Source organism: Anguilla anguilla, chromosome 4 (genome assembly GCF_013347855.1).
Source record: "Anguilla anguilla isolate fAngAng1 chromosome 4, fAngAng1.pri, whole genome shotgun sequence".
Lineage (NCBI taxonomy): Eukaryota > Metazoa > Chordata > Actinopteri > Anguilliformes > Anguillidae > Anguilla > Anguilla anguilla.
The window spans coordinates 21,761,063-21,773,625 of record NC_049204.1 but is presented as its reverse complement, the minus strand read 5'-3'; the positions used below and the strand labels follow the sequence as shown (position 1 = coordinate 21,773,625).

Sequence of the window (12,563 nt, the reverse complement as noted above, 5' to 3'; positions counted from 1 at the left end):
CCAGGGGCCCGCGCCCCCCCCCTCTGGAGTCCTGGTGCGGGACGTTAGTTTTGACACCAACCCCCTCTCAATAAACCCCCCCCCCCCTCTGTTGTGAATTACGCCCATCAGCAGGCATCAGGTTATTTCACCTGCTGAAGGGGGGGGGGGGAATCGGTTGATTGATTTTTTTGCTGACTGTTGTTCTGCAGACGGCTTTGGGCTCGTGAGCACTTTTGAACACACTTTGCACGTTTTTTCCTGTTTTTTTTTTTTGGTGTAAAGCATGGTGGTCATGCAAACATGAATACCAGTTCCTCCGGTTTTGAACCGTTTCCGATTTTCTTTCACCTGATTGAAACAATCTCGCTTCGCTGCCTGTACATTAACCATTCGCCGTAAAATCTTCTCTCTTTCATGTAGATTTAGGCCTTTTGGCGCTCAGTGTTTTTTGTGTGTTTGTGTTCGCCGGCTGCATTTCAAACAGGGAAAAGGACCAGGGTGTCCCAGAGGATCGACCTCTGTCCTGACATTGCGATCCACAGTCCCTTATTTACCTCTGCTCACACGCTCGCCCCCGAACGCAAACACAAACACGCTGCCGCTCGTCAGAAATGTGCCCTCCTGTAGAGCCGTGGGTGGGGGGGGGGGGGGGGGGGGGGTGTCTGTCTGGGGGAGGACCAGGTGACTTTGCTCCCCGGAGGGTGGGGGGGAGGGGGGCGAGAGTGATTTTGTGGCGGGGGTTTCAGGAATGCAATGGTGTGACTTCCCAGCAGCATGCCCGGGACGACAGTGCCAAGGGTCACATGCACTTTTACTGTTTAGTCAGTAAAAAGGACAGACAAAAAAGAAAGCAAGGGAACATTCCCATTTCCCAGCTGCGAAGATCCCGGCCTCTAATCTGGGGCTTGCAGCTGGGAATTCCAGCTCTGGATTGGGAAAAGCGCCACGCCAGATTGGGCCCTGCCGTCCGGCTCTTTTACTCCCGGCCGCGAAAGCGAATCTGCCCGTCTCCGACCGCACGTTCTCCCGCCTCCCCCGCGCTCGGACCGTAGTGCGCACGGGGCGGGGGAGAGACATTGTCTGGGTCACTCTGTTGTTGGAAAGTCGCAGGACTGACGTCACGCCAATGCAGACGTCCCAACCGCCAGACAGATGTTTAATTATAGTGCCTCTATATTTAAATGAGTGCATGTCTTCTCTCTCAGCTCCTCTTTTTAGGACAGGACTCACCCCCCAAAGTACGCAAACATACTTGAAATTTGTCCCATGCACTTCTCAAAGAGTAGCGAGTCATAGCCTGCGGATTATTTTTATATTGCAAGTATTGTCTTTATTGAAACACCCACCATGTTTTTAGTGGGCAGATCACAGCTGTGGCAAAGCATTGAAATTCATGCAAAGATCACAAAACTTATAATGGATTTTTTTGCATGACCAGATTCCATTATGCATCTTAAAATACCACGGACAATTTGATATTATCTTCAGTTTTGGAAGCCGGCAAATGTCTTGTATCTTGAACATTGTGTTTAGTTCTTGGTATCTGCATTCAAGGTCCTAGTATTTTCTTAGGCACAGTATGTTCTTTAAAAACTCCAGACAAAAACAAACAAGGAAAGATATTCCTTCTAGAGGAGTACTTTAGCCAGAATCTCCAGTTTGTCATTTTATTGTTGCTACTATAAGCTGAGGTTCAAGCACATTTCATTTGTTTGAAATGGGCAAATAATGAATGGAAGAAATTAAAGGAAGAATCTATCACATTGGGATAAAGCAAGTAGATGTTTTTTCTGCAAGTTCTTGCACAAAGGATGATTTCCCCCAGAAATGAAGTGCAACTTCAATGGAGAAAAGCAACTTCACAACATCCCTGGAAATTTTAAAAGACCAAAACATGCTGATTGCAATATTACACAGTGTTGTTTGGATTGACTTGGCTGCTTATTAACAGTTTTCCCCAAAATATTTTTATTGTATTTCAAGTGCAATAATAGAAAATGTAATTCATACAGTCAAGACATCAAGTGTATGAATAGTGCTGAATGGCGTGGCTCAGAAATGCAGTGCAATATCAATCAAATAATCATAATAAACTGTGGCTGAACTTGGCCCGTAACTAAAACAGACAGTCACAGATGTATTTTACAAATGCTGCTTATTGCCCTTTAAAGACATGGGAGGGGCGTTTCACAGCTGACCTATCAGAGCTGGGGCTGAGATGGGAGGGTGGGGAGAGGGAACCCATCAACCATTTTGTTTATGATTGATGGTTGTATTTCACACTTGTTCACTGAGTTTGTGATTTCGCTGGCAATGGTGTTTAGGGCTGGGAATGTCATTTAGACACTAGCCATGTCTGGATCAGGCAGTAAAAGATGAAATGAGAACTAGCGCAAGCATTGAGACTTGAAGGATAATTAATGTGACAACACCAATTTTTGGAGACAGAGTATGCTGTGCTGAGCTGTAAACGATAATTCATGGTTGTCAGATCCTTGCCATGTATTGTGTAGACATTCCACTTGTTGATTTGTCATGAGGGAGATCTTCCACGCGGTCCTGAAGAAACCGCTCTGGAATGTGTCTTGAGATTTGAACCAGCTTTTTGGGCGATGTGTGTGAATTCAGGAGTGTTTGTTCTGCTGTGAAATCATGACGGCAGCACGTGGGCTAATTTGTTGCCGAATTGTCTTGTGAAAGGTGTCATGGTCATCCGGCAACGTGGAGTGAATTTCACTGTGAATTTCTCTGAGCGCCGACAGATTTGCATTTTCTTTTAACCGGACGGAATTTTCTTAATGCAATGTGGGATTTAATTCTCTGTTGTTTTCTAATGCTTATTGAAATTGCACATTGCTCAAGTGCAAGCCTCTTTCCCAGGCTGTGAAAAAGTCACACGTCTCTCCTGGTGTGATTGGGGGTGGACACTTCAGGTTTGAGGTGGGGGGGGGGGGGGGGTTAGGGTGAAATATTTCACACCTGTGCAGCTGACCGCCCTGGGGGGGGGGAGAGAGAGTGGGACAAAGGGAGGGTTATTTTTTTGGAAGGTCAGGGCATGTGAACAGTCTTTGTTGAACTCTTCCACGAGAAGGCTGCGAATGCATTTTGGGAAACCTGGCTGTTGTTAATTCTGAATAAGCCTATAAAAGTGTGAGAAAATTCCTCTGCCCAGACAAGCTATCCTGCATTTATGTAGGCCTACTTCCCAAGCCTTCCATCAAAAGACCCAGGCTCTGGTAGAAAATGGGGGTCTGCTCTCTGGCAAGTCTGGTTTTGCCTGACTGCAGACTCTGCTCTGCTATTTATAGAAATACCTATAGCTACAACGAAGAAGAATGTTTATAAGATGTTCTATTTGCCTGTTGTTTTGTGTATTATAAGGAAAACATGCATCATGTTTCAAGGGTCAAATAGATTGTATCTGGTCTGTAACTGATGCCTTTGACCTTTGCATCCTCATTCTTTTTTGCTGGAGTTGCTGCCAAACTCATTTTTAAATTCCATAATAATTGATGAACTGAAACTGACATGGTCATATGCAATAGTTTCATCAATCAAACATCTTACAGTAGCTTCAATATTATGCTGTTTTCTCTTCTCTTTTTGTTGGCCTCAAGATAAGTCTAGTTCCTTTTGAATGTCAGCTGAACCTTTGACCAGTCCGTTGACAAGTGTCACTGCAATCTAGTGTCAAACAATGTCACATCTTTCTCTTTATTTGGAATTCCTGGCTTTTTCTTGTTTGTTTATTTTGTCTGATGCTAGAGTGCTTGCATTCCAGTGCTCTTCATTCTGCTTGTTTGCAGCCAGTCTCTTCATTCCTGTTTAGCCCCTTTCACTCGTGGAACGCACAACATTGCCGGGTTCAATCATCCGGGTGAGATGGCGGTTTCCCCCATTCACATGGGTTTTCCATACGGAAGTATTCTGTGACAAGTCTGTTCACTCGTGACATGACCATTCCGGATCGATTAGGCAAGGAAGGATATACATACCATCCAAAGCAATGCAGGACACGTTAACATTAGTTTATCTTTAAAACAACTGTATATTTTCCTGAATAATTTTTTTGGCATAAATGTAAATCCTACCAACACAACACAGTTGAAGAGTGATAGTTTTAAGATAACTTAGGTTTACAGCTAATATAGTTTCACTAAAATAGCTCAGTTATGTGATCCCAAATAGCAAACTTTAAACAATAGAAGCATTGTTTCTCAGCTTAAACTCAGTACTTCTGTACTGAATTGTTTTTGGTAAAATTAGCTAGCTATTATCTGCAATTGATGAGTGGCACTAGCCAGCTTGGTACATTGGGTTAAAAAATGCAACTACAAACTGGAAGAGATTGACAGATGTTTGGCAGGGAGAAGTATTGGATAGCACGTTTCGTAATGGTGTTCTTACAATAGGCCAAGTCGCATCAAGCAAGGACAGCAACACTGTTTATTCCGTTCCAAATATAAATGTTCGGATTTCCCTCACAAAATCACACAATGCAGCTCCACTACATTCTACGTGCAGTGTCTCATATTTGTGCAAGAATTGTTGAGAGGTCAGATTCTGTATTTATTAAAGAAATTCTGCGAGATACAAAAGGTAAGAAACATTGTGACCTTTTGCATGTCTCATTCAGGAATGTTTCTGCTTTTGTTCACTTAATAGCCGTGGTGGCAGATTTCCTAGCGAGTCTTACTAGGTCCTGACCCTGCAAATCAGAGAAATTTTTGCATGGAAAATCGACTCCTGCTCCTGTTCACACGTGACGGCAACGCGGAAAATTGCCAGAACATTTCCGGGTTAAGATGCGTGTGAAAGGGGCTTCTGTTTGCGGACTCTCGTGCTGTAGAGTGGATGGATCTCCTGCAGCTGCGTGTGGGCAGTTTGCAGGAAACTCTATGGTGCCTTGGGAAAAAAAATTAACTATTAATATTGTTTTTAGTTAAAGCTTTACATTTTTTGCATCCTCAAAATATCTGTAATTTACTTACTTTGTTAGCAGCTACTTAGACCTGAATACACTACATGCAAGAGTCAGCTATGCTGTGTATTCAAATGGATGAGTAGAGGGTAAAGGGTAAATGTGTCAGTATTTACATTTTTAACATTGTCAGTTGTTCCATTAAAATATGAGAGTTTTACTGCTCTGATAATGCATTTTTAAATCATACTAAAATGATGTTTCTTTGAATCAGAGACAGATATGGTGACCTTGCTTGTTCGCCGTGTTCCATTTCCTCCTCTGTAATAATGTCTCTCACCACTAAGCACCTCTCAATATTTCTAAAGGGACTGAGGGGGGAAAAAATCAATTTTTCTGCTCTTTATCGAGAACAGGTCTGTACACTTTCAGTTTGAGAGCTGGTGTAATTTTGTGCCTTCTCCTGTATTGTAGGCTTGAGCTGGCTGCAGCTTTGTTGATCTGAACCGGTGTAAGGACGGCCAGCTTTGTAAGTGGTATGGGGAGAAGGGTCGCGTTGAGAACGCACCCTGAGCGAAGCGCTGCACTGCTGAACGCTGCAGCAGCACAGAGCAGCGTGGGCACGCGCGAGGGACAGAAGGGCGTAGGGGGGGCTGTGGGGGGGTGTGAGATGGGCGGCAGTGTGAACAGTAATGAAGTGTAAACGAGAGCAGGCCCACAGCCCTGCTCAGTGCAGGGGCAGGCTGTGACTCACGCGGCCTTTGCAGAGTGAGGCGGTGACACATGCTGCACAACCAGGGAGGGGAGGGGAGGGGACAGGCGAGGGGGCGTAGCGCGCGCGGGACCGGAAAGAACCAGCAACGCCCCCACCTCCCACCCACCCCCTCCACTGCCCTGACCTTCCTCTCGGTCGCGCACACGCGCCATGGAAACGCTTAGCGACAGGGCAGAATGCCAAGCGCCCTCCGCTCCTCTCTCTCCCTTGCGATCCTCATCTATGCTGTCAAAGAAAATTGCCAATAAATTCTTGGCAAGCCTTGTGAACATACACTAAATCTGAAGTCTAGCGCTAACGGCACTGTTTCGCAACGTTCCCTTTCCTTCTGTTTCCTGTGCGGTTTTGTCTGTGGTTTTGTCTTGCAAACTCTCACCCAGAAACTTCCATCAAAGCTGGTGCCATGGTTGGCAATGTTCTCTCATTATTTATTGTGACCGAACTGACTCTCACACGGTAGAAATCATGGAAAACTGCCTCAGAATTTGGTCAGTATGCATGCAGCAATTACAACATAAAATAACTCCTTGATTTTGGAATGTGTTAGATAAAGGCTCAAATATATTATAAAAACCTCAATCTTTTGTAAATTTCTCTCTCTCTGTTCCTGCAGTGTGCTACTCTGCATTGACCTATGACTGCACTGACCTAAAGAAAATGCCTGCAGTTTGTGTTTTCCCCTCTCTTATGATTTATAGTAAATGGTGAAATTCAGGCCATGTCTTTATACTGGACTTTACTCTGATTCATTTGTTTACAGCAGGGTTGTTAAGGGAGGACTGCATGTGAAAAGGCTATGTATTACTGGGCTCACCTCTGACCTTTGTTTGAGGCTTCCCTGGCCAGATCTCTGATTGCATTTCTGAGCATCACTTCTTCAGAACAAGCGCAGTGGTCTTACCAGATGCTTTCACTGGATTGAGGTGTAATTTTGATGAATCATATTCCACGGGTGTAGCATTTGAATTATTTATCATTCTTTGTCACAGTCAGTGACAAAGTCAGTGTTCTAGAACTCCACTTTCAGTTGCCTGTAGCGGTTGCTACATCGGCATTAGAATGTTCAGTTAAGAACATTCTAATCACATGTTTGTGATCTGACACCTTAATGGGTTAAATTATATGTTGTTGTCTAATTAATAGGATTTGATTTCCATATTTGTTTGGTTATTCATTGACTAAAATTTTATGCAAAACACATTTACCTAAGAATGTACTGTATGTTTCTTCCCCCCGAGTATGTACTGGGTGATTTACAGTTTTATAAAGGGTAACCCATTAATCAAACAATAAATTACTGGAGTTTTGGTGGGAACAGGAAGTCAGTAGTACATTTCCAAGTATGCCTGATCTTGGCCAAATTTCTGCTAATGAAAATGTAGGTGCAAGATCCAGTTCAAGTTCTTTTTCTAGTTTTTTGTCAGTGCACAAGGGGATTTCTGTTGGTGGCAGGGGGCTCAGGGAATCATGTTTACTGTTATTTTCTGACTCAACTCTCGTGTGAAAACCAAAGAGCTGCAATTGTCAGTTAGTCCAAATGCACACCTTCAATTTCCCTTTCTTTCAAACAGAAAGATGTTTGGGGAAACATTCAATTCAGAACTAGTTTAGTCACAAAATGAATATATTTTTCATAAGTCATTGAATGCATTATCCAGAAATACATCCCTCTGCAAAGCTGTGGTGCCTTGGTTATATTTGACTCGCTTTCGAAATCACCATATTTATGCTGATGTCTGGACATCTGTAGTTATTGTTGTTGAATTAGTCTGTTTATTGCTCAAGCTCGAGCAGAGACTCTGAGTAATCCCTATCTAGTGGTTTCACCCTCCGTCCCCTTTGCCTCAATTTCAACAGAAATGGTAAAGGTCACACACGTTTACTGGAGCCCCAGTGCCTGTAATAGGCAGCAGAGAAATACCCAGAGGGTGGAAGCGCAGGCCAGCTGTAATCCTGATAAGAAGGACGGCGGTTTGTGACTTTGGCGATGAGGGTGGGGGCCGCAGACAGACTACCTGGCGCTACACCTGCGGTCCCTCAGGGGCTGAAAGCGTGGCGGTTGACATGGCGCGTGTCGCTGAAGTCTGCATTGTCTTTCTCTTATCGCCCGTTACTAAGTGGGGGAGGGGGGGTGGGGGCGGGGAAGGGGGGCGGAGGTGTGGTGTTCTGTCATGGAGCAGGTGGGGAGGGTTTTTATTAGTGCTGAGTGACAGTGAAACCCTCACTTTTTTTTTTTTTAAACGATTTCCCTCCCGCCAGTTCGAGGTGACTTGGTGCACATTCTCCCTCCATTTTTCCCTCCATCTCTCTCTTTTCCTTCTTCCCTCACTCATTGACAAAAGATGGCTAAGCCGTGTCTGAAACCGTGATCCTGTATTGCAACAACACTACGCACCGAGACACACGGTCACCTCAGGTCAAGTCACAGAACAGAGATTTATTATCTTTCGCAACCAAGTTCACTGCTTTACGCCACTACCAAAGAGCATTGCAACCTGCCTGCTTAAAAAGTTGCTGCTTACCTTCATTCAGATCATATTGTTAGTAATTCATTGCAATTTTCTTCATTTATAGTTTTCTGTCATAATTGGAGCTCAGGGAATATAATTTAGTTTGGGGAGATAGTGGTAGAAGGTAATGACAAACTTACAGTACATTTTTTGATTTTATATTATTACTATTGAATGTTATTCACTCCTGTATTTTTCATGTGTGGTCTAATCTGCAGTTTAGAGCTTTGATTTAAACGAATTCTCCTTTATTAAGCCCATTCATAATCAAGCTAAAACTATGCAGTTGCATTGATTACTGACTTGGGGATATTATTTGCTGGCACGTTAGCTCAAATGAGCCTTCTGCAGAAAAAATGATACGTTCGTATGCAGTTGTTTATGTCATTTGATAGCTACAAAGGGAAGTTATAACCGTTGGTTAGCTGAGCGACTAAACTTTGCCATTTTGTTTGAAACCCGAGCTTTTTTGCTGTGGACTGCTGCTGTCAGAAGAGGCCGGCGTTTTACTTTTGTAGTGGCTAAAGCGGTAACGGTTCCCAGCGTCCTCCCCTGGGTAGCGGTACGGTGTGTGGTGACGCTCGCACGTGTGTGGGGGTGGGTAGGTGTGTGTGGGGGGGGGGGGGGGTCAAGTGCAGAAACCGCTGGAGGGGAAGCAGAGCCACAATGACGACTATCCCCATCCCCACACCGATGACATCAGAGAGGGCCCGTGCGCCGGGCTGCTGACATCATCACGGTCGCTGCCGGGGTAGAGGTGGGCAGTTGTGTGTCAGGTTCGGGGTGGATGAGCGATGTCTGTATTCATCGCTTTTCTCTGGGTTCCCTGCAGCGATGACTGTGGTCAGTGCGTAAGATCATGAGTGGTGTGATTCCCCCGGGCAGCCTGGGCTTGTGTTTTCCCTTTCTAGTGTAATGTTGCTCTAGGAATTTGGAAATGATTACGCAGGCTTAGTCTGCAGAGGGAAAGGAATGTGGGTGAGAGTGAATTGGGGCACATATGGCTTATTCAGTCTGAGTGACCAGACTGTTTTGAAATTGTAAAACGTTCTGCTCATTAGCTTGCTCTGTACCGTCTTCCAATGCATTACGCTGTATAATGTAGGAATAATGATTTCTCAATACCAGTCATATAATTGCTATCGTTAAATAGCCTACTGTCTCTCTGGGTGCATGTGTGTCCCAGCGAAAGCATTCCAGCTTAGTCAGTTCAGCTGGGTCAGTGAGCTTGTGCGTAAAATGGAGGCACATAACCTGGGCTGTTAATTAGTTCTGATTCGCTCGGCCCTCCCTACCCGCGTTAAGTGTTTCTTTAAAGGATACTGTTCTGCAGAATCTCTGGCCCATTAGCACAGTCGCCAACAGCGTTGTGTAAACGCTGAATTTAAATGTGCTCGTGGCTGCGAGCGTGCATTTCATCGACCGGTAGTGAAGAGACAGGGCTAGTACTGTTTCCTTGGAAACGGTCCTTTCTCCTCCTGTTCTCCATTTGAATAGGTTGTGCTTTGTGAGAAACGGGTACTGTATTAGTGCGGTTGGCAGTGAGCTGACATCACAGAATGGACCTGAGGAATTCCTTCTGCACGCATAAATAGAGATGCACTACCTCTTAACCTTTGTGTCCTGTATTGTTTTCTCAAGAAATTATATACATGAATCTCCCATCCTCTATCTCTTTCTCCCATTACTCTTGTTACAACCCAAGGGGAGATTCTTGCAGGAGATAATAAAATCAATGACCTATTAGGTGTGCATCTTGTGGATTTCCAGTCTTTTTGTCTGCATGAGGTCATTGTCAGGGGTTTTCCACTCTCAAAGCCATCCTAACCAGCTTTACGTATCAACTGTCACATTATTCAATCCACAGTTTTTTTTTCCTAGTAACTTCCAAAGTTTCACTGTGATTCAAAATGTCTTTTGCTATTTCTAAATATTATTGCTGAATTTAACTTAAAATACAGTCAGTGGTCTTAAGTGAATGAGTGCTTATGTATTTGATGCCGCTAAAAGAGTTACTAGCCACAAATACAAGTCCACGCCAATGTTTAGCAAAGTATTTTGATCCGATTTGCGCAGTTGACTGGAAAGCTGTTCGGCGTCGGCATAAAGTGTTACGCACGGGCTTACCGTATGACGGCATTCGCCTCGGTGCCGGGGCGAAGGCACGGTTTAAAAACGGAAACGACGAAGGCTGTGAGTCGGCCATCACGTTCACACGACTGCGACCCATCAGGGCGGCCGGGACCCTGATGTGCGCTGCACAGGAAGTGAGCCGATCCCGTGTTTACCTGTAAACTGCTGGCGCGGAGGAAGGTGAAACAGGTTGAGGTGGAGAGTCGGAGAGAAGGAGCCGGGCAGGAGAGGAGGCAGGATGCACCGGATTTATTTGGATTAAAGTAAGTGCTTTAGGTCCCTTCTGGAGGAAAAATACGGCAACTACTCTCTCTGTGATTCCCTGTTTGCTAGGGTCTGCTTCCATGCACCTGTCTGCTGAGGGGGTGAGGAGGAGGTCTTTGACTTCACTGTGGAATGTGCCGGCTTGCATGTGTGGTAGCCTGTTTGAGATTAAATTAATAGGGACGAGGCACGGTGTCAAGCAGTAGGGCTTCTAAAGTTTAAAGACTGTTCTGATGTCATCTGTCTGTGATTTATTTAAGCAAGGGAACAAAGCGCGAGCGTCTGCTGTACCGAAGCGTTACAGAGTGAAAGAGAGACTTGGCTTCGCTCCCCGCTCGTACACGGACGTTGAGAACGAATAGTGTTCCTTTATTGACATTTTCACCTCACTCTTTATTTGAGAGAGCGCAGTGGAGCGCGGCAGCGAGGCGCGCTGCGGCAGGGGCTGAAGCGCTGGGACGCCGCGCAGTCCGGCGTCAGGGAAACACCGGCGGGCGCGCGGGTCGCCCATCCCCTCGTGGTTTTCACGGGCGGCCCCGCCGCGTGCGTAGAGAGCGGCCAGAAGCGCGCTATGGAACAAAGGCCGGGGGCGGGGTCTGTGAGGGGGCGTCGTGCTGACTGTGACGCCACACGTCGCAGAGGGGGGATTGCCTGGTGAGTGGGCGAGAGAAAGAGAGCGAGAGCGAAAGGGAGAGTCTGGGTTAGCGCTTCGCCGTAGTGGAGTAACCCGCTGTGGTCTCCGTGACGACATTCGCGCAGTGGGCTCGTTTTCATCTCCAGGTTGTGACCGCGGTCACGGTATTTGATTAAATAAAACAAAAGGGAGGGATTCCTTAAGGTTGCGGTTTTCTGCTTCTGTCATGGCTCGACGGGTGCAGCGTGTAGCTGCAGAGTGAGAAAACATCAGCCTTTAATCTGTAATGTGGGGAAGTTCACCGTTGATGTCAGTTTCTCTGCAGAGTTACCCTGATGTTAAGATTTCATAAAATTAAAACTAAGACATATGAGTCACAATAATGTCTTCATTTAATCTGGCCACCATCCCCCTCGCTGAACTTTTCCCTCTGCTGTTATGAATTTCATTTTTCATGTCTTTCTTCACATCACATGTCACCTTCTAGAATCATCTCCACTGATATCGGGGGTACACTGAGTAATGAAATTACCTGATTATACAGTGTCTTGCAGGTCAGGCCAGGTATTATTGATGCTCCAGTGTAACAGAGTACATGTGTGTGCTATAGGGACCACACATACTCTATATGAGTTGATATAAAGCTGAACATTTTACTGTGTTGGGCAAGTGTGTCCTGAGTTCCCTAGAGTGTGATGTCTCTATTTCATTTCGGTTGTGTGAGCTTGGTGTGAACGGGAAGCGCGGCGGCTTGTGTGCATGTGCAGTAAGAGCGGAGAGCAGAGTGCAGCGAGGCAGACGGCAGTCCGCATCATCGCAGCCTCCTCCTCATCGTCGCGGCCTCCTCCTCATCGTCGCGGCCTCCTCATCATCATCGCAGACCTTGAGACGGAGCCGGAGCGCGTCGGGCGACGTGGCTCCGGGCCCAAACGCGGCGGACTGACGCTCGCGGTCCTGCGTCATCCCCCCCCCCCGCTTCCCCCTACCGCCGGCCGTGCGGCCCCTAGACCGGCCCGGCCCCTGCCGACCCGCCAAGGCCAGCCGGCGTTCCGCCGACGCCCGTGTCTGACGTCCACGTCAAGCGCTCGCACCAAAACCGACGCTCCAGGGCCGCGGCCGTATCTGCGGGGCCCGCCCATTTGTTTTTACTGCCTGTCAGACCATCAGGCGTTTACAGGTCTATTCTGTGCTCCGATTGCGTGTTATTGTCATGAGGGCTGTTACAGGGCTGTGCCGGTCTCTACCACTCTTGGCATTGTTTGTTTTTAAAGGCTCTTGTCTGTCTATTAATGAGAAATTAAGCAGGTGGCGTTGAAATATTTTTTTTTACTTTTGCATGTAATT

General features: G+C 46.1%; 1 protein-coding gene across 2 annotated transcripts in view; it reads left to right on the top strand.

Moving 5' to 3' along the window:
• LOC118225269 (guanine nucleotide-binding protein G(I)/G(S)/G(O) subunit gamma-7) overlaps positions 1–12,563 on the top strand; it is a 71,828-nt gene that overhangs the window by 32,297 nt on the left and 26,968 nt on the right. The window lies entirely within an intron of this gene.